Here is a 20,376-nt window from a genome sequence, read left to right as displayed (position 1 = left end):
CCTAGTTAAGTGATCTAATTGTTGGAATTAAACTTTTCATATTGTTTCTCTCTTAAAAGTGAAAATTGATTAGTTTAGAATGCTTCAAACCAATTGGGGATAATTCCTAAATAGATTAAGGTTAGAAAATTTGAAAAATGGTCAGCCATACAAAGGAGGTTATGGTAAAATTTTCTAAAAATTTGTGAAATAAATTTCATCTTTTATTAATCAAAAAGAGTAATCCCCATCGTTTGTGTATTCTAAAAGTGTCATTTTTATTTATGCATAGAAAGATGCATATTGATTATTTTTTTATTACAAAAGAATGATCTTTAATAGAACTAAATTCTATGCATAGAAAGATGCATATTGATTTTTTTAATATAAAAGAGTGATTTTTAATAGAATTAAATTCTATGCATAGAAAGATGCATATTGATTATTTTTTTTATAAAAGAATGATTTTCAATAGAATTAAATTCTATGCATAGAAAGATGCATATTGATTATTTTATTGTTATTATAAAAGAGTGATTTTTAATAGAATTAAATTCTATGCATAGAAAGATGCATATTGATTATTTTTTTAATAAAAGAATGATTTTCAATAGAATTAAATTCTATGCATAGAAAGATGCATATTGATTATTATTTTCTATTATAAAAGAATGATTTTCAATAGAATTAAATTCTATGCATAGAAAGATGCATATGCATTATTTTTATTATTATAAAAGAGTGATTTTTAATAAAATTTAATTCTATGCATAGAAAGATGCATATTGATTATTTTGTATTATATTATAAAAGAGTGATTTTTAATAGAATTAAATTCTATGCATAGAAAGATGCATATTGATTTTTTTATTATTATAAAAGAGTGATTTTTAATAGAATTAAACTCTATGCATAGAAAGATGCATATTGATTATTTTTTTAAATTATAAAATAATGTTTTTCAATAGAATTAAATTCTATGCATAGAAAGATGCATATGGATTATTTTTATTATTATAAAAGAGTTATTTTTAATAGAATTAAATTCTATGCATAGAAAGATGCATATTGATTATTTTTAAATTATAAAAGAGTGATTTTTAATAGAATTAAATTCTATGCATATTGAATTTTTTTAAATTATAAAAGAATGATTTTCAATAGAATTAAGTTCTATGTATAGAAAGATGCATATTAATTATTATTTTTATTACAAAAGTGTTAATTTTCTCAAAATGGATTTTATGTATAAATAGATGTATAAAAGAATATGTTTTTATTATAAAAGTGTTATTTTCATGAAAATGGATTTTATGCATAAATAGATGCATAAAAGAATATTTTTTTTTTATAAAAGTGTTATTTTCATCGAAATGGATTCTATGCATAAATAGATGCATAAAAGAATATTTTTTTAAATTATAAAAGTGTTGCTTTCAACATTATGGATTTTTATGCATAAAAGAATTTTATTTTTATTATAAAAGTGTTACTTTCATCATTATTGATTTTATTCATAAATAGATGCATAAAAGAATATTTTTTTAATTATAAAAGTGTTGCTTTCATCATTATTGATTTTTATGCATAAAATGATGCATAAAAGAATTTTATTTTTATGCATAAAAGAATTTTATTTTTATTATAAAAGTGTTACTTTCATCATTATTGATTTTTATGCATAAAATGATGCATAAAAGAATTTTTTTTAAATTATAAAAGTGTTACTTTCATCATTATTGATTTTTATGCATAAAATGATGCATAAATTTTTTTTAATTACAAAAGTGTTTCTTTCACCAATATTGATTTTTATGCATAAAATGATGCATAAAAGAATTTTTTTTAAATCAAAATGAGAGTTGACTTTAATCCTATGTTTAAATCCCATGAATATTGGAAAAATGAATAAGTAAATACACCGTTTCATATTCTCTAGGATGGTAATGAGAAAATTCAAAAAAAACTATTGAAGTCAGAATTTTAGATAAATGACTAATTTATTCCTCATAGGAATTCGTGTTTAGTTTTGAATTCAGTAAAGTAGTAATTGAAATATTACCTTCGAGAAAGATAGTTCAGGGAGAACCTTTCCAGACTCAAACCCTGAATCAGACTATGACCAAGACATAACTCCTTTGTCAGTTTCAAGAAATGACGATGTGACCAGTTCAGTAATCTACACTCAAATCACCCATCGAATCTGAAACTAAGTTGAGACCTTTGATTTTGATCAGAGGATCAAGAATTCAGAATTCAAGGAATTCTGCTTGGGAATCTAGACCTGTGATTTAGAAGTCTTGGGATACGGAATTAAGATATACTCATTGTATTCAAAAGAAAATCAAAACAAAAAACTTGCATAGAAACCCTGTTTTCTTAAAGGACTGTCTTATGCCAGAATGCTGGAGGGATGATTTGGTATATCTGTGTTCTAAGGGAAGTTCGGTTGCAACAGCTAGCGGGGAGTGTTCAAAGGACGGCTAATGCGGCAAAGCTACGGTTAAAATGGTGCGCTTCCGGTACGATGGGCGAGGGCCGACGAGGCGGTCCCTGAGTGAAGTGCCAGAACACCTAAGGAGGATCCTGAGGGTTCTGACCAGGCGATGCACAGGCTCGCGGTGCCGAGGACACCCATTCATATGTCGTGGAAGATATATAGGTATGATGGCGGGAAACGTATTGTAATCTGTTACTGGATCTCGTTGTTGACCTGCTGGTCTCAACGGAGAGTCCAGACTGATACTGTTTTGTGAGAAACAAGGATTGAATGGAAATTTTGAGTTATGACATTTGTTACCAGTAATTGTTTGTCAATGGATTGTTTTATAAATTAAAGTTTAAAGAGGAGTGTGTGAGTATCTGTATTCTAAAGCAAAAGTTAAGAAAGGCTTTCAATTATGGGTGGGTGAGTACTTGTCTTGTTCTACCAATTCTAGTGGTTGGGTGGTGGCTAACCCATGGGCCGGATGGGGTTAGGCTGGAATCAGTAGAGTTTTAATAATAAAATTTATTAATAAGATTACGCTTAGAACTCGAGTAGTTAATTAAAAGCCTGAAGACTTCTCAAATGAATAGATCAACAGCTGTGCCTAATTCAATTAGGAAAAAAGCGTTGATTCCTTCAAGTTAAGTCTGTTATAATTTCCCTTCTATCTAGTTTATTCAGATGAAGGTTAGATCAATCTTGACTTTGTTAGAAAAATTCGTTAAGAAATTCAAAATGGTGGAATCGTCCCCACTTTCTGGGCATAGGAAATTTTTCCAGTTTTGGTTTTCGGAATGACCGCCAGCTTAGTCTCGTGCCCGGACATTCGAGGGCGAGGCCTCGATCCAGTCAGCGTCAGAGGCTCAGGCAGAATATTTCCTTAGCCATGATTTTGATAAGGCTAGGGCTTGTTCAGCATGTGCAACTCTTTGATCATTCACCCAGGAACTTCAGAACTTCATGCCAAGTTTTTAGGCTTCTTAGCTGCTTTATCCCTAGAGATAAAATTACAGCACCTCTTTCTGTAATGAATCGTGTGTACCATGGCATGTCTCCTTCGCAGTTTCGCTTCTTTACATGCGAATACGATTGAGATAGTGATTTTGGGAGCCGTGATGCTCTATGTATATATCAAAAACTTTTGATAATAAATTATGTTTTCCAAAAAAAATTCCAAATTGTTCTTCATGATTGTGAATATGGTTAATCTTGTTTCATGAAGTATGATGAAATAATTAAAGAATAAATCACAAAAATTAACTAATCATAAATCTCTTATCAAAGTTAAGTTGATAAAAATCTCGTTTTGTCAGAATCATGAGGCGCGCGGCCCGTGCAAGGCAGTCGGATCCTCTAACCGATGGACGAAGAGTTAGATCCGGATGTTCGAAAAGCACTGCACAGATCCCAACTTGGTCCCTTCAAGGGTGAAGGGGAATAGTTAGGTGAAGTAGTGGAAAAGTGGATTGAAGCAATGGAGGAATACTTTCATGTAACTGGTTATAATGAGAGAAGCAAGATGGCTCTCGCAGGTTAAAGATTGTGAAAACGGCCAGGGTCGCTTGGAGGAATCAATGCAAGACTAACCATCTCGACCGGGATACCCAGACCTGGATCGATCTTAAAGCTTACCTCAGAAAGAGGTTTTGTCCTCCGGGCTTCCTTGAAACTAAAATGAACGAATTCTCGAAATTAAAGTAGGATAGCCGGACAACTGAAGAGTACCATCAAGATTTTGCCCTTCTCCTCAAATATTCCCCTCAGTTGGATGAAGAGCAGCTGACTAGATTCATTCAAGGAATGAACGAGCCACTAGACACCTTACTGAAGAATGCCAAACCTGTCTCAATGGCCGAAGCAGTAAGAATGGCAAAGGACTTTGCCAAAGCCTTTGTTGTTAAGGTCCCGCCAAAGCTTGCACCCTCTAACTTTAAAAGATTCCAAACCTCGGGAAGTACTTCAAACTTTCCTCCCCCAAAGAGGCAGCAAGGCCCAATTCAAAATCAGGATGCGGGAAGATTCAGAAGTGAAGGAAGACCCTTCCCCCAGAACGCTTTCTCAGGAGCCCCACCTATTTCAAAGATTCAGAAGGATGAGCTCAGAAGTGAGAACCGGTGTTCTTGATGCCAGGGTTTTGGTCACCAGCTGAAAGATTACCCGACTTCTGCCATGTCAAGGGGACAGGGAAGTCAAGGACCAAGAATGCAAAGACCAACCCCTTCCTATCAGTCAAATCAAGGTCCCCAAATCAAGGAAATCCCAGGAGAACTCTAGCTCAGCCATCTACCTCTGTCCAGAGTAGCCTTAGAACTCCTTCCCAGAACTGGGGCAACCAAAGAGAAAGAGTCCCGCCTCAGACTGCAGCAGCCAAAGCACTCACAATTGCAGAAGTAGTGGAAGAGGAAAGAGGACAAATTTATGCTGCAATTGAAAACCAAGGGCCAAACCGTCAATTCTCTGTCATTCATACTCCAGCTGAGTATAAGGGTAAAACTTTTAAGCTTTTGATTGATTTGAGCAGTACTCATTCTTTCATTTCCCCTAGATGCTTGCGTAAGCTAGTCTTAGATCATAAATCAGGGAAACTTATGCAAGTTGAATTGGCAAGTGGGAAGATTCTTTTCACTCACCTTGAGAGACAGATCGTATTCATCAGTTCAATCTAGATGGAAAATTAACTGACTGCCAATTCAGAGTTATACCTTTGGGAGTTTTTGATGGGATCCTTGTAATGGATTGGCTCCACAAAAATCAAGCTGACATTCATTGTCATAATGGAACCATCTCCTTCTGTGACCTTCACAGAAACAAAGTTCAAGGAACTGAAATTTTGAAGATCCCCTAGTCTGCAGTTAGTAAAAGCTTCTAAGTTACTAAAAGGACTTAGAAAGAAGCAGTGCATTTATCTTGTCAAAATGAATTCGGTAGACTCAAAGTTAAAAGCTAAAGAACCTGAATGGTTAAGTGAATATGATGATTTATTCCCAGCATAATTAACAGAGATGCCCCCAATTTGGGAAGTAGATCATGTCATAGAATTGACCCCCAGAGCTCAGCTAATAGCCTTGCGCACGTACAAAATGCCAGTTCTTGAAGCCATCAAACTCACGGAACAGCTTAGACAACTGTTGGAACAAGGGTTTATAAGACTCAATGTTTCACCTTAGGGTGCGCCAGTTCTCTTTTAGAAAAAAAAAGATGGAACGCTAAGACTCTATGTGGACTATAGAGGTCTCAATCAGCTCTCACAGTTAAGAATAAGTATCCTATCCCCAAAATTGATGAGCTTCTTGACAAGCTAAGTGGAACCCAGATCTTCACAAAGATAGATCTCAAATCAGGGTATTATCAGATCAGGATTAATGAGCAAGATATCCCGAAGACAGCCATCAATACTCAGTATGGGAATTATGAATTCACTGTCATGCCGTTTGGTTTGACAAATGCCCCAGCTACATTCAATTGCTTAATGCAAGACATTCTCAGAGAATACTTGGATGATTTTGTTCTTGTTTTCTTTGATGATATTCTGATTTACTCAGCTAACCATGAAGCTCATGTCAGAAAAGCTCTTGAGATTCTAAGGAAGTACCAACTCTTTTCCAAAAAGAGCAAATGCACTTTCTCTACCGACCATGTTGAATACTTGGGCTTTCTGGTATCCAAAGACGGAATTTCTCTAGATTCCGCTTAAGTCCAAGCAGTCATAGATTGGCCTGAATCAAAGACAGTGAGTTAGAGGATTCTTGGGATTGACTGGTTGGTATAGAATTTTTATACCAAAGTATGCTCTCATAGCTTCCCCCTTGACTAATCTTCTCAACAAGAATATTCTGTTTCAATGGTCTGCTAGGTGCCAGAGTGCTTTTGATAAGCTGAATACCGCCTTGGTAACCAATCCCGTTCTGAAGCTGCCAGATTTCTCTCTACCCTTTGAGGTAGTAACTGATGCCAGTGGTTTTGCCCTGGGAGGTGCACTCATGCAAGAAGGTCATGCAGTGGCCTATGAATCCCGAAAACTCAGAACGCATTAGAGGAATTATGTTGTCCACGACCTGGAACTACTTTCAGTAAGTTGTGGAGACATTACCTACTGGGTCAAAGATTCACTTTGATGACAGATCATCAAAGCTTAAAGTGGATCTTCACTCAGAAGGATCTCAACATGCGCCAAAGAAGGTGGATGCAGACCCTGCAAGAATTTGATTTTGAAATCAAGTACCACCTAGGCAATGAAAATGTGGTAGCAAATGCCCTCAGCAGAAAAGCCTCCTTGCTTGCAATTACTATATTGTCAAATCCTTTGATTATTGAAGCAAGAGAGATTCCTGAGGTCAATTGACTTAAAGAGCCGGGAAGTCTTCATTTCATAACTTTTTTTAATATTTTCTTTTTTTGTATAGATGTGACATGGGTCCTCGTCCTCTTGTCCCATAGACCCACAGGTTGAGGCTCTCATTAAGTCTCAACGACGGTTTTCTAGAGAGGTAGAGGGCATCTTTGGCTATACTCCCACCCTCGAGCAGTTGGTAGCCTATGCAGCAGGCACCCCTTTACCATCAAGTCCCTGTCCCACAACCCCCAACAGAGTCCCTTGCCAGGCACTTTACCCTTGCTAGACACTTCACCTATCTTTACATTCACCCCCTATCCGTCAACCCCAGTTAGTGCTACAACATCTCCTACACCTACACCTTCTTCAGGAGATGTGACACCTCACAGTCTCATCATGGCTCTCATGAGAGTGGCAGCCATCGTTGTAGGGAGGGTAGTCGTGTGGGGAGATAGTGGCGATCGTACCTCACGCCGCACTAGCACTGAGAGTGGAGGTAGAGGAGATAGAGGATTCCTAGGGTAGTGCTTTGGGGGTGGGGATAGTTCTTCAGAGTCACCACCACATCATAGTGATATATCATATTATGATATCACATATGTGGGTGGCATAGTTGATGACTCTCGTGGGAAGGAGATGGTAAACTACTTGCGCCAAGTAGTTTTTACACACTATAAAGACCGCTTTATACATTTTAAGTAGCAAAGGAAGAGCCTAGTGGATGATTGCATTAAAGCTGACCACAGGAAGTATCCTAATCCTCACACAACCAAAGTTTTAATAGTAGATGGATGCAACACAAAATCAAAAATATACTTAAGAGTAAGAGGTCTCTAGTAAGGAGACATGCAAACGAGGAGAAAGCTTGAATAGATTGCGGTCAAAAAATGGACACACCAAGCCATCTACTACTCATAAGGGCGAGTGGAAGAAAGCCAAGAAGAAGCTCATGGAAGGAGTAGTGAACCAGACAAAGAGAAGCATGGCGAATATAAATGGAGCGATATGGATCGTCGGGATTCGTCGCACTTCAGATCTGGAGGTCGTGCATCATGGGAGGCCAAGTTTGTATGTATAGTGCAACTTCATGTCTTTTCTTTGTATTCTCTCTATTTGAGTTGTGTTATAATGTTTGTCTTGTGATGTAGCGTGACATTGTGGATAGAGATCCTACCCCAGCAGAGACTGGCTACCATTGTCGCCACACAGTAGAGGAGATACATGGGATTACCTTCACGATGAAGGAATCATCTCCGACGAACAATACAATCGAGCAAGGAGAACACCAATGTAGGTAATACTTTTTATTTTTATTTACAAAACATGTTTTGACCTTTATACTACTTTCTATTTTTCTTTATATATATCTTCAATTTGTGTAGGCACAAGGTGGACAAGAAGGAGGACAAGGTGACTCGTAAAGTGATGACTCCTCCGAGTAGTTTTTCTTCATGTATAGTTTTGGTTTATGCAACTATGTTTCTTTTTCAAGCCTCATGTGGCTACCATCATGTATGGACAATTTCTTGGATATAAGATGAAATTTTTCATCTTCTTTATGTATCTATGTTTTTATTCAAGCTTTCTGTGGCTACGATCATGTATGGAGAAATTTTTGGATATAAAATGTAATTTCTCATCTTCTTTATTCAATATATTCAAAGTGTGTCCACAAATCTTTTTGTGCATATCTATCTTTGATTTAAGGTTTTAGGTTGATAATGAGGCAGTCCGGGGCGGGCAACTAGAAGAGTGTGTCCACAAATCTTTTTTTGCATATCTATCTTTGATTTAAGTTTTTATGTTGATAATGAGGCAGTCCGGGGCGGGCAACTAGAAGAGCGGCCTCTAAGCACTCCTCAAGGATCCCCTGTTGCTCAATGGGCTTGGGGCACACGCAACACAAACATAAGAATTCCAAAACCACACACTCAACAAGAAAAGGAGAACCACCTAGTTAAGTGTGTGAACTAGGACACCAAAGATCTTTCCTTGTAGCCAATCAATACAAGCTAACCATATACATCAATCAAAAGGCACACACACCATCGACAAACACTCATAAACATATGATATTGTGTATGGAGGAGACTAGCATAACATAAGTAGATGCACACCAAACTTGGAGAAGAACTTAGACAAATAATACAAGCTTGATTTTGTTGTCGGTATGCGCATGGTCTTAAGGTTACGGGAGCCCTCTCACCATACAACCCTCTTATCATGGATTGAAAGGCAACAAATCAAAAACAGGCCCTCAAGCTGCCAAGCATAAAATCACACCTCAAAATACAAGGATCAAATTTACCTTTAATCAAACATCGGACCGCTTTGCTAAATCAACTTTGGAGATGTAGGAGTCCAAGACTTATACACAATTGCACCAAAACTACTAATCTTATTTATGCAACAAGGGCAATATACAATTATGATAAGGGAGTATGGTATCACTCAAGCCCTCACAATGACATAACTAGCTTCAAGCTTCTCTATGCAATCAAAGGTATTGATGTATAGAGAGATCTCACAAGTTCACTATCTCCTTACACACTAGAGTTTGGAGTGGTGTACAATGTGTGTAATCCCCCCTTCCACAAGGAATGGAGGGGCTCTATTTATAGGTTTGAGAAGCCCCAATTAGGATTAAGCCTAATCAATTTTATTATGAGAAATCATAGATTATAGATTTTTTATTTTGAAATGAGAGTGGGCCTCTTCTTATCCCTTGAGTCACATGAATGTGGGCTCAAGGTGAGAGAATTATTGAAGGTGAGAGGAGAGTGTGATGTAGAGGTTTGAGCAAATAACTTGTAGTAATGCCTACTCAAAAAGTAGTAGAGTGGGTGCTTATTTACATGGTTAGTAGTTAGTAATCACTATAAAAGGTTAGTAGTACAATGTACAAATGGGTGAGAAGGGCTGAGAGGTTGAGTGAGAGGAGTAAAGATTTGGAAAGATCCTTTGTGTGGTTGAAAGCTCGAAGAAGCTTGGACTCACCCATGTGTAGATCTTCAAGTTAACCGCCGGTCTCCTTCTTGCATTTGATGCCACAAAAGTTGATTGAGGTGAAGAACATGGGGATTTTCGTAGATGTAAACCCCATATTTACAGAGGTTAATATGATATATTCATGCTGAATTTTATATATTTTTTGAGATTGGAAAAATAATTTAGTAATATGGGAGTAGTAGGGAGAGAAATGGAGATGAGGTATGGGTGTAGAGTAGATATGAGAGAAAATGGAGAAGGAGAGGGCAAAGGTGAAGAGGGTGAGAGAGGACATGAAGTTTGCAGGTTTGATGGAGTGAGAAAGGAATGAGCAAGTGTGTAGGTGATGAATGTGTAAGGGAGGTGAGAAGAGACTAGGTGTGCCTTGTCAAAAGTGAGCAGACTGGGGTCCAATAAAAAATCCATATGTCACCGCCATTAGCTCCACAAATTCTGAATAAATTTGAGCATATTCCTGAGCTCTCGAGCTAACTTTTGTCTTTGATTGACCAGTCCAAATTTGGAGTGGAGGTGGGCGCAAAAAATTCAGCAGAATTATGTATTTTCTAAATTTTTAAAATCTTTGTGTGGGTCCCCATTGGTGGAATTTCTTAATAACTCCAAGAGTGATCCCCCCAATACATCATATCCTGACCTTAGAGACTCAAGTGTATGTGGACACTTGCATGGAGGAGATTTTTTTTATTTTATAAAAGATTATAATAAGAAAAAAGCAAGCTAGTACTTTAACCAGTCAACATATCATGATAATATGGTTATTATGATAGGAAAATAAAATACACAAAAAGATTTAATTGTGAATAAAAATAATAAAATATATAAAAATAATTGATATATAAAAAATATTTAATGAAAATATGAAAATAAAATATTAAAAAAATATTTAATAGTAAAAATATATACAAAAATACTAAACTATGGAAGTCAAAAGGGAGGGAGACCCTCATTCTTTTAGGGTAGAAATGTGAGGGCATAGGATTTACTTATGCATGATGAAGTTGAAGCATATGTACAATGATGGTCCAAAAGTATTATGAAGAAATAATAATAATAATAATAACAAATAAATAAAAATATACTTAGGTTTTGTAATACACACACCTAATGAAGTATTTACATAATTTGAAAAAATATAATATAAAAAAATACATTTAAAAAAAGAAACTTTTTTTTTAATAATAATAAAAAATATATAGAAGATATGGGTAAAGTCCCTAACATACACACGCCTATTTACAGTGAAAAGGTATTTATGACAAAGAGTTTATGTGATTTTCCTTGGCCGAGGTAGCTCCTTGTGGTAATGTGGATAGTCGAAAAAACGGCTATCATTTAGCCCTCCCCCTAGATGATGGTATATTCATGTACCATCATAAGGTAGGCCTTCTAAAGCAAGTGGTATAATGTGGTTCTCTTGTCTATCTTTCTTATGTTTCTCGTGTTTTGCACCACAGATATCACTCAAACCACAGAACTTACATGCCCTTTTATCTCCTTTTTGTGGTTGCTTTTGTAAGTCTGTCCGCGGTAGAATGCGACTCAAGTATGGCTTGAGTCTATATCCATTAACCTTCTTAGAATGTTCTTTGCCATCCAAATCCATGAGCTGATAATAACTAGAGTTAAAAACCTTCTTGACAATGTATGGTCCCTGCCATCTAGTTTTAAACTTGACATCAAACCGGTTATCAAGTCAATTGTCATACCTTAGCACAAGATCTCCTTCTTTGATGCCCTTGTCTTTCAAAGTTGCATTGAACTTCTCCGCTGCTTGCATGGCTTTTCTTCTATAACACTCATATGCAGCTTCTCTTTTCCACTCTAGCTCAACTAAAGTGAGAAGTTGATCCACCCATGCATCTTGATCTCCTAGTCCACCTTTTCCATGTAGCCGCATTGTTGGAATGTTGAGCTCAATAGGCTGCAATGCTTCTTGACCATAAACCAAGTGAAAGGGCGTAAACCCCGTTGCTTTCTCGGTAGGTAGTCCGGTATACCCATAGTGCTCCATCAAGGAACTCATCCCAAAGCTTCGTCTTGTTCTCCACCATCTTCCTTATGATTCTTGCAATGACACCATTAGCCTTCTCTACTAACCCATTTGATTGGGGATAGTAGGGTGTGCTATGACGATGTGAAATATGAAACTCTTCACAAACTTCAGTGAGCAAACCGTTTCTAAAACCTCGACCATTGTCAGAAACAATCTCCAAGGGTGTGCCAAATCTGTAACATATATGAGTGTAGACAAATTGTTTACAGTCTTTCCATTCACCCTTGCCACACTTTGAGCCTCCACCCACCTAGTCATGTAGTCTATGGCCACTAAGATGTACAATTTTCCATTTTTAGTTCTAGGTAGTGGACCCATAGCATGAATGCCCCATTTTTCAAATGGACCACTTGCAAAATGACTAATTGGCGTGGACCATGTAGCAACCTCTTATTACCATTGACTTGGCAATTATGACAGCTCCTACACCAATGTTGGACATCTACATGTAAGCTTGGCCAAACATACCCAGCAAGCAAAATCTTTTTCACAGTTAGTTCTTGAGCAAAATGGCCACCACATGCTTCTTCATGCAAACCCTCTCTAAAATGGTTGGAATCTCCTTGGTTGTTGGTACTCTTCTGCATACTTGATCTTTTCCTCTTTGGTAGAGGGCACCTTCTAAGAAAAAGAAAGAACTTGCCCTCTTCATGAGCCTCCTTTTTTGTGCCCTTGTGAAGTCTTGTGGAAATTCACCTTCCAAGATGTAGCTCACTATGGGAGCCAGTGTCTCCATTTCTTGGTACCGTGGTTGCTTAATAGCCGCTGCAGAGCAGCCAAGACTTCTTGCATTTCCTTCTTAACACATGCAACAGCTTGTTGTGCAAGTAGATCAGCATCCTCATTTTGTTTCCTAGGAATATTATACAATTGCACCTCTTCAAATTGATTAAACAATCTACGGATAGCATGAACCTTTTGCCTTAATCTTTCATTCTTGCATGCCCAAATGCCCAAAATTTGCCTCACAATAAAAGTGCATCCCCTTTTACCTGGAGACATTGTATCCCTTGATTGATGCACACCTTCAAGCCATGAAGTAGTATGTCATACTCTGCTGCATTGTTGCTAGTAGAACTTGGCAAGTTGACCTTCTCCTTCATAACCACCTCTCCACTTGGGTTGAGTAGCACCAGCCCTCCCCCTGCTTTACCTGTGGCTTTTCTAAAAGCTCCATCAAAGAATAAGGTGAATGCATTAGGGGTGGTGGCAATGGTAGGGTCTTTACTTCAGGCACCTTAATCTCCTTTCATGCACTCTATAAGTGAGAATCCCTGCCAATTGTGCACGCACACTATCTTCTACCTTGAAAGAGTATTGGAATTCTTGCAATTCCATAACCCACTTTGTGATTCTAGCGCTGAGAGTCATTTGACAAGATACCCAAGGAAACAAATTTTTTGCACAGTGAGAATTACAAAATTTTTGGTAACAAGTAGGATCTAAATTTTCTCACCGCAAAGATGAGAGCAAGCATCATGATACCCAAGGAAACAATTTTTTTGCAGTGAGAATTACAAAAGGTTTTGGTAACAAGTAGGATCTAAATTTTCTCACCGCAAAGATGAGAGCAAGCATCATGAGTTCTGCTTTCGTGTAGCCTTTCTCCAAGACATTCATGACCCTACTAAGAAAGTAAATGGGCCGCATCCTAGTACTGTGGGTATCTTGTTGTAACAAAACTGCACCCACTACATTAGGACTTGTTTGGGGTCTTCTTGGGCCCTTTAATTTGCCCCAAGCCTAATGACAGTCATTAAGGAATGGTGCAATGGGAGAAGGCCATGTGGAGAAAAATGTTGGGTTTCCCTGCCCCTAATATGTAGGGGTCAAACTTGAATCATACGTTTTTTTTAAGAAATTGGGCTGAAAAATGCAAAATCTTTCAATAAAATCAAATTTCCCACCTTTTTTTAATAAAGACAGCTCAAACTGGCATAAATGACCCCACCTCAAAAAGTGGGCTAGGGCCAGAAACGTCCCTCCATCATTATCCCTCATTTAAAGCTACTTTTCCCTCTCCCCACTCCCTCTTCCTCTCTCTAAAACTAGCAATTCAGTTTTGAGTCTCTCTCTAACTAAAAGAATCTTTTTTGGCCTCCTTCCTCCCCATTCTGCCTTCCCCTTCCCTCCTAAAGTTAGATCTATCTTTCTGTGCCTTCTTGGCTATGGAAAGCTTGGAAAACAGTCCACTTTTCCCCCCATCAAGTCCATCCTCTCTTGCTTGCATACATTCTTCACTCTCCTCTTGCTAGCTTATACACATTCTTGACTCCTCTTGCTAGCTTATATGCTCTGCTAGCATTAGGTTGCAGAGATCTTCTTGGCTATGGAAAGCTTGGAAAACAGTCCTTTTTTCCCCATCAAGTCCATCCTCTCTTGCTTGCACACATTCTTCACTCTCCTCTTGCTAGCTTATACACATTCTTGACTCCTCTTGCCAGCTTATATGCTCTGCTAGCATTAGGTTGCAGAGATCTTCTCACACACCTACAACTTCATAGCATTTATCTTAGTCGGTTAGCCAAGCACAATGAGTCGCCGACCTCGTTCAAGGGTGGAGTCCTTTAGCAGCAGCAATGAACAAGACGACACTGGCTTGTGGGTTACAAGCACCTTTGCAAAAGGAATGTGGGTGACGATGCGTCCAAGCACAAGGGGAGCCCACAAAGTCTCTCGCAGATACATAGGATTAAAGTCACACCATTGGAAGGGTCGCATAGTGGATCTCAAGCAGGGGGCTGACGGAAGCAAGCAGGTGATGATCCAACATGTCTACAAGGCATCGCAACTCCGTGTTGACAATGCCAATCACAAACGCTTTCTTGCAAATTGTAAGTTTTATTTGTGCTTCTTGTTTTATGGGCTGCACTGAGACATGCTAATATCATTTCATGTTACGGAAGCTTGATTTTTTCAAGTGTGTTCTTGTAATGTTCTGTGCAGACATCTTTCCGTCGACATTTGTGGAATGGGAGCCTTTAGAGGCCCTTTCTGGAACCTTTGAGGCGCACCACTTTAAAATCGGCAAGCTACTATATACTGGTTGTTCGGCATCAGAGCTTTTAGAGCGCTCAGTTTTCTTCTTTCATGCAGAGTATATTGTACCCACGTCAAGAGATGGTTCTGGGACTCTACGGAGGCTCCCTACACCAAGTCTCATGGACCATGATTGGCCAAAGCCCGACAATACTTTGGTTGCACTAACCAGACGTCGGATTGAGATTGATGTGTGTAATGTAATGAAGTGCACCTATGGGTCACATCGTGTGACTCTCACGTTCTTCATGCCTTTACATTTGTTTGTGTTTTTGTTCAAGGAGGCTGATGTTCACCGGACTCCTACAATGTGGATTGCAAAGGGAGGCACAGTAATGAGTGCCTTTCTGCCACCTTCGTGGGATTTGAAGGTTATTCAACATCAGGGTGACAAGATAAAGTGCATGGTGGTGTCAGAGAAGATGGTCGTTCGGTACCAGCTTGGAAACGAACAACTCTCTATTATCTTTCCTTACAGACGTTGGAAGCTGACTGGAGGCGAATGGCAAGCACTCGATTCGGACATCAACGATGCAGAACAGCTTGATGTACATGTTAGCACGCAAGCTGATGTGTGGGATATCATAGTAAATGCTGATTGGAATATGGCGAACCTAAGGGAGTACTTAGGCCTTAGGTTTGCACTGAGAAAGGTGAATTTTCATTTGTGATTGATAACACACCTCTACGTAAGAGGAAAGAGGCATCTTACTTTTGTAAAAGCATTCCCTTCCCTAGATGTATCCATATCAAGCAAGCTATGTAACAGATTTTGAGAGATTAATTCAAAACAATTTTGGCTACTCGCAATTTGCGTTCAATTTTGTGCACTTTTAAGTTATGTCGCGTGTTTTTATTTTTTTGGAGGTTTTAAGTGAGTTTTTAAACATAAAAAAAGTTTTAAAGACCTCTTTATAAGTCACTTTTGGCCACTTTGAGTTCATCTCCTCACTCTCGGCATCTTTGCGGTCCCCTCGCCTTCTTTGCTACTCAAGCATGGCCACCCCCGCCCAAGCTCTCCTATCTCAATTGCACAAGCTTGACCTCGGTCACTTGATCGAGAAGCTTGCACCCATATTTCAGACATCTATTGACATGGAAGGCACTGCCGAACTCCATAATGACGTGTTTGGGGCGTTCACTAGCTACATGGACACATACATGGCTGAATATTGTGTCAACTTTGAAGACGAGGAGGGAACTTGGGTGCCTGTGGATCTTATCAAGCATACCTACAAAGCGGACAAAAATTTCAGGTTCAGGCTTGCAAGATTCCTCAAAGGTCTTAGTAGCACATATCTAAGGGAGAAGGAAGAAGATAACCTGGTAGGTCTTGGAATGGGCAACATCGGCACAAGTTTTTTGAGGTGGGACATGACTCTTGCCCTCCTGATCTTGGAGGGAACAGAGAAAAGCAAGGGAAAGAGGAAGGCCACTCCTCCAAAGAAAGCCACACCTTATCTCTTGATCAAGGAAGCTGACCCAAAGGAGGAGATTGTCACCCCAGTGCAAGAAGCATCTCTTGCACTTGTGACTCTGGCGGAAGAGCCGCAAGCTGAGGCTGTGAAACGGGACATCGAAGGGGACGATGTCATGGATGAAGTTCCAGAGCTCGAAGTGCGAACTCTACACCCCATCATAGTAGAAGGTGTAGAGTTCTTATTTTTGGATGACATCGCCCATGTCCTTGGGCTGCACTAGGATGAAACTCTCTCAGTCATTGCTATGTATGCGGGCATGCGAGACACACAACAACTATCCAAAGATGATGACATCCGCATTGACTTCAGTTCCGCAGATGTCACAAAGGTGCTTGCGCTCCCGGAAAATCATGCCTCAATAGAGTCCCTTGTGGCAGAGACTCTTGTACAAATATCCCAGTGCAAGGATTTCTACGAGAGTGTGCCAGAAACTAGCTTTGCCCCTCACAAGCCGCTTGCCATTTCGGATTCCGTCAGCCTCGGGAGCATCAATATTAGTGATGCAGACCTTGCGGATCATGATGATGCCACTGAGGTAGTACACCCAATTTCTTCCCTTCTTAATTTGTAATTTTTTGAAGTCAACTCATTCTTCTATCTACTTTGTAGACCGCAAGAGAAATGGACTGGTTTGCAAGCCGAAAGGGTGGAGCACGAAAGGAGGTGGAGGGGAAAGATGCTGCGCTATGGCACTACATCCCGAGCTTCAATGCCGAGATGCTTCACGTAATTCACGACTTTTCAAATGATGCACAAGCTGAATTTTTGAAGTGCAGAGCCCTAAGCGCCATCCTGTCTGAAGCCCCTATAGCCCAAAATGCCCATAAATGTATTCTTGTAAATAGGGAAGCAGCTATCTATAGCTTTGGTGATAAAAGTGCAGGGTCTTTCCTAGGATTTTGTGGCCTTAGCCTTGGACAAGGCATCACTGACGCCAAAGAGATAGCCGAACGCATTGGTGACAAACCATCAGTAAAGACTCTCACCCACGAGGCTTTCACCAAGCTCATCAAGCGAGTTGGCTAGATCCAATGTACTCATTTGCCTTTTGTGAAAATCAAACAATTAATGACATCAAGATGTTTTTCGAGCTGATTTTAAGTTTTATCTTCTTGATGTGTTTATATGTTGTTGTCGTGTCCTGTCATGATGTTTCAATCAATTTTTGTGAACGCTCGTCTGCCACCGCCCGTCCGACTTTGGCTCGACTCGACGGGCCGATTTCTCCTGCGTATGGCCCCAAAAGGGTAGATCAGCTGTGCAGGGTGCGCTGGGGCCGAGGGGGGGGCCGGTGGTCGCGCCGTGGAACCTGTGTGCCACGGAGCGACTTTTGCCTGTTTGACCTGGTCAAACAGGCAAAAGTCGCTGGGGCCGGGGGGGGGCCGGTGGTCGCGCCGTGGAACCTGTGTGCCACGGAGCGACTTTTGCCTGTTTGACCTGGTCAAACAGGCAAAAGTCGCTCCGTGGCACACAGGTTCCACGGCGCGACCACCGGCCCCCCCCGGCCACGGCGCACCCCGCACAGCTGATCTACCCTTTTGGGGCCATACGCAGGAGAAATCGGCCCGTCGAGTGGAGCCAAAGTCAAACAGGCAAAAGTCGCTCTGTGGCACACAGGTTCCACGGCGCGACCACCGGCCCCCCCCTTGGCCCCGGTGCACCCCGCACAGCTGATCTACCCTTTTGGGGCCATACGCAGGAGAAATCGGCCCGTCGAGTCGAGCCAAAGTCGGACGGGCGGTGGCAGACGAGCGTTCACAAAAATTGTCGAATGTACATAGCGACAACAATTACATGCAAAAGACTACAATTACCTTGACAAGACGACAATCACTTGCAATAGAAAATAACTTTTTTGAAAATAGACATGGTTTTTCATTAATCAAATTGAGATTACAAAACACGGATTTGTTGCATAACAAAGGCTTCCCCTATCTAGTGAAAGAGAGCTTCCTCTCCACGGATACGCCTAGCTAGATGAAGATCAGATGGCTTCAAAGTGACACGTTTTGCATGCACCATGCACAAAACCGCGTCTTGGAAAAGCGAAACCAAAATATCCTCGGCACCTTGTTGCAGAGCGCCTAGTGCCGCCGCTTGCACACGATTGACATCCCGGCGCTGGTCGTGGATAATCTCTTTGACGAGACGCCCAAAAGGTGCCTTCGGAATAATTGGTGTGCAGGTCTTCTGATATTTGCGAATTTCTCTAAGGGCAACTGTCCCTGGTCTCCACCTTTGCTTCTTCTGCGTTGTTGGGGGCGGTGGTGCTTGCGCGTGGCGAGTCCAAGCTGGCGTGTCATTTTTAAACTTTTGTCGCTGCTCTTGGAAGTTATCGGAAGGGGGTTCTGTGCGTTTAGGAATGGTTTTCCCCTTCTGAGCCTTTGCAGGTGTTGGAGTTTTCTTTGCCTTTGCAGGTGGAGTCTTCTGAGCTGCTCTCTGCTCTGCCTCCTTCCTTACTCGCTCCTCTTCATCTTTCCTTTCTTTTTCCTCACGAAGCCTCCGTGTGTTTGTTGCCCTGGCTTCTCGTTCAAGCTTCTGTCTCTTATTTTCTACTTCCTCAGCTGAGAGTTTTCTCTTTCCTTTACCAAGTGCACGAGCCAAGACTCTATCTAGCATTGCATTAAGAATCCTATTGCTCGGCACAGGTGCTCCCTTTCTACTGTGTCTTCATTTCTCCTCTTTGTATATTCTGCTCGAAGACTTTGTATAGCCGCTTCCAAAATTGTGTCATCTTCGTATTCGGCCATTCGCAGGTCAGCAACAAATCCGTGAGCTTTTCTGTTAAGCCAATCCTCCTCCGCAGCAGCAAAGAATGCTAATCTTCTCTTGTTGCTTGCGACGGCCTGAGCTTCTTCTACAGCCTTCTTATCTGCCTCCGCCTTCCTAACTGCCTCGTCTTCTTCCGCCTTCTTCGTAGCCTCATCCTCCTGTGCTTTCTTTGCTGCCTCGTCCTCCTGTGTTCTGACGGTCTCTTCGGCTTCTTTTCTTGCTCTCTTAGCTGCCTCCATGTCCTCTGCTTCTTTGTGTAATCTCTTCGCTTCTTGGCGTTCTTGGGCTTCTTGGGCCTCTCGCTCAAGCCTCACACGCTCAGCTTCCAGATCCAGTTGGGCTTGTGGGTAAATGTTTGGGATTTCAGTTCTATGTGCCACCGGTAAGGGCCCAAGGTCTTTGAAAATGTCATCCTGCGTATTGGAGGGAGGATCATTTGGGGGCTCCATGTGTGTGAGATATTAGTGCACGAGCGAGAGAGAGAGAGAGAGAGCGCGCGAGAGAGTCAAGGGGAGAGGAAGAGAGAGAGCTCACAAGTCAAGACTTTTAAAAATGACTATAAAACTCACTGATATTTATAGGGGGCCAAAATTACAAAAAAGTCAATTTACAAAATGAACGCGCCAAAAAGTGGCGAACAAGAATTATTGGGTTGGTAACCACACGCGGCCATTTCTTAGTCGACCACTGTGCCATTGCCTCGCTCTTTCACGTGCCATTGACGCATTGCACCCTTCTCTTTCGCCTTGCACCTACCACCTTCATGATTTTGCGCCTCAAAGATAAATTTCCGGCTCGCTTTTGGGCCTTTCTCCCAGTAAGTGCACGGTAAAACCAATTGAACATTTCCTGAAACGCATTGCTGCGAACCTTGCCACCGCCATGACCTGTGTTCTTAAAATAGGCCGCCTTGGCTTGGTAATGTGATCGTTCCATGCCTTGGTTGCTCCAGAGTGCAAGAGACCCATATTCATCTAGAAAGAAGGAACTGTGCGAATAGAGAATATGCATGTAGTGTGTTATATGAGTTTCCCCCCAAGCATCGATCATTTCTTCTGTGAATCTGTAGCTATCTCTGCTTCATCAAGATACGGGCGCTCAAGAAGCCTCATCATCTCATCACAAGCTTCCCACACATGTGCACGCTTCAATCCTAGTGTCGCCTCATTGCCTCGATAGGTTGTTACATCACAAATCTGCTTCCATAATTCAAAATGTGTAT

Source organism: Cibotium barometz, chromosome 47 (assembly GCF_041138505.1).
Source record: "Cibotium barometz isolate CiBa-2024 chromosome 47, ASM4113850v1, whole genome shotgun sequence".
Lineage (NCBI taxonomy): Eukaryota > Viridiplantae > Streptophyta > Polypodiopsida > Cyatheales > Cibotiaceae > Cibotium > Cibotium barometz.
This window is presented reverse-complemented; position numbering follows the sequence as displayed.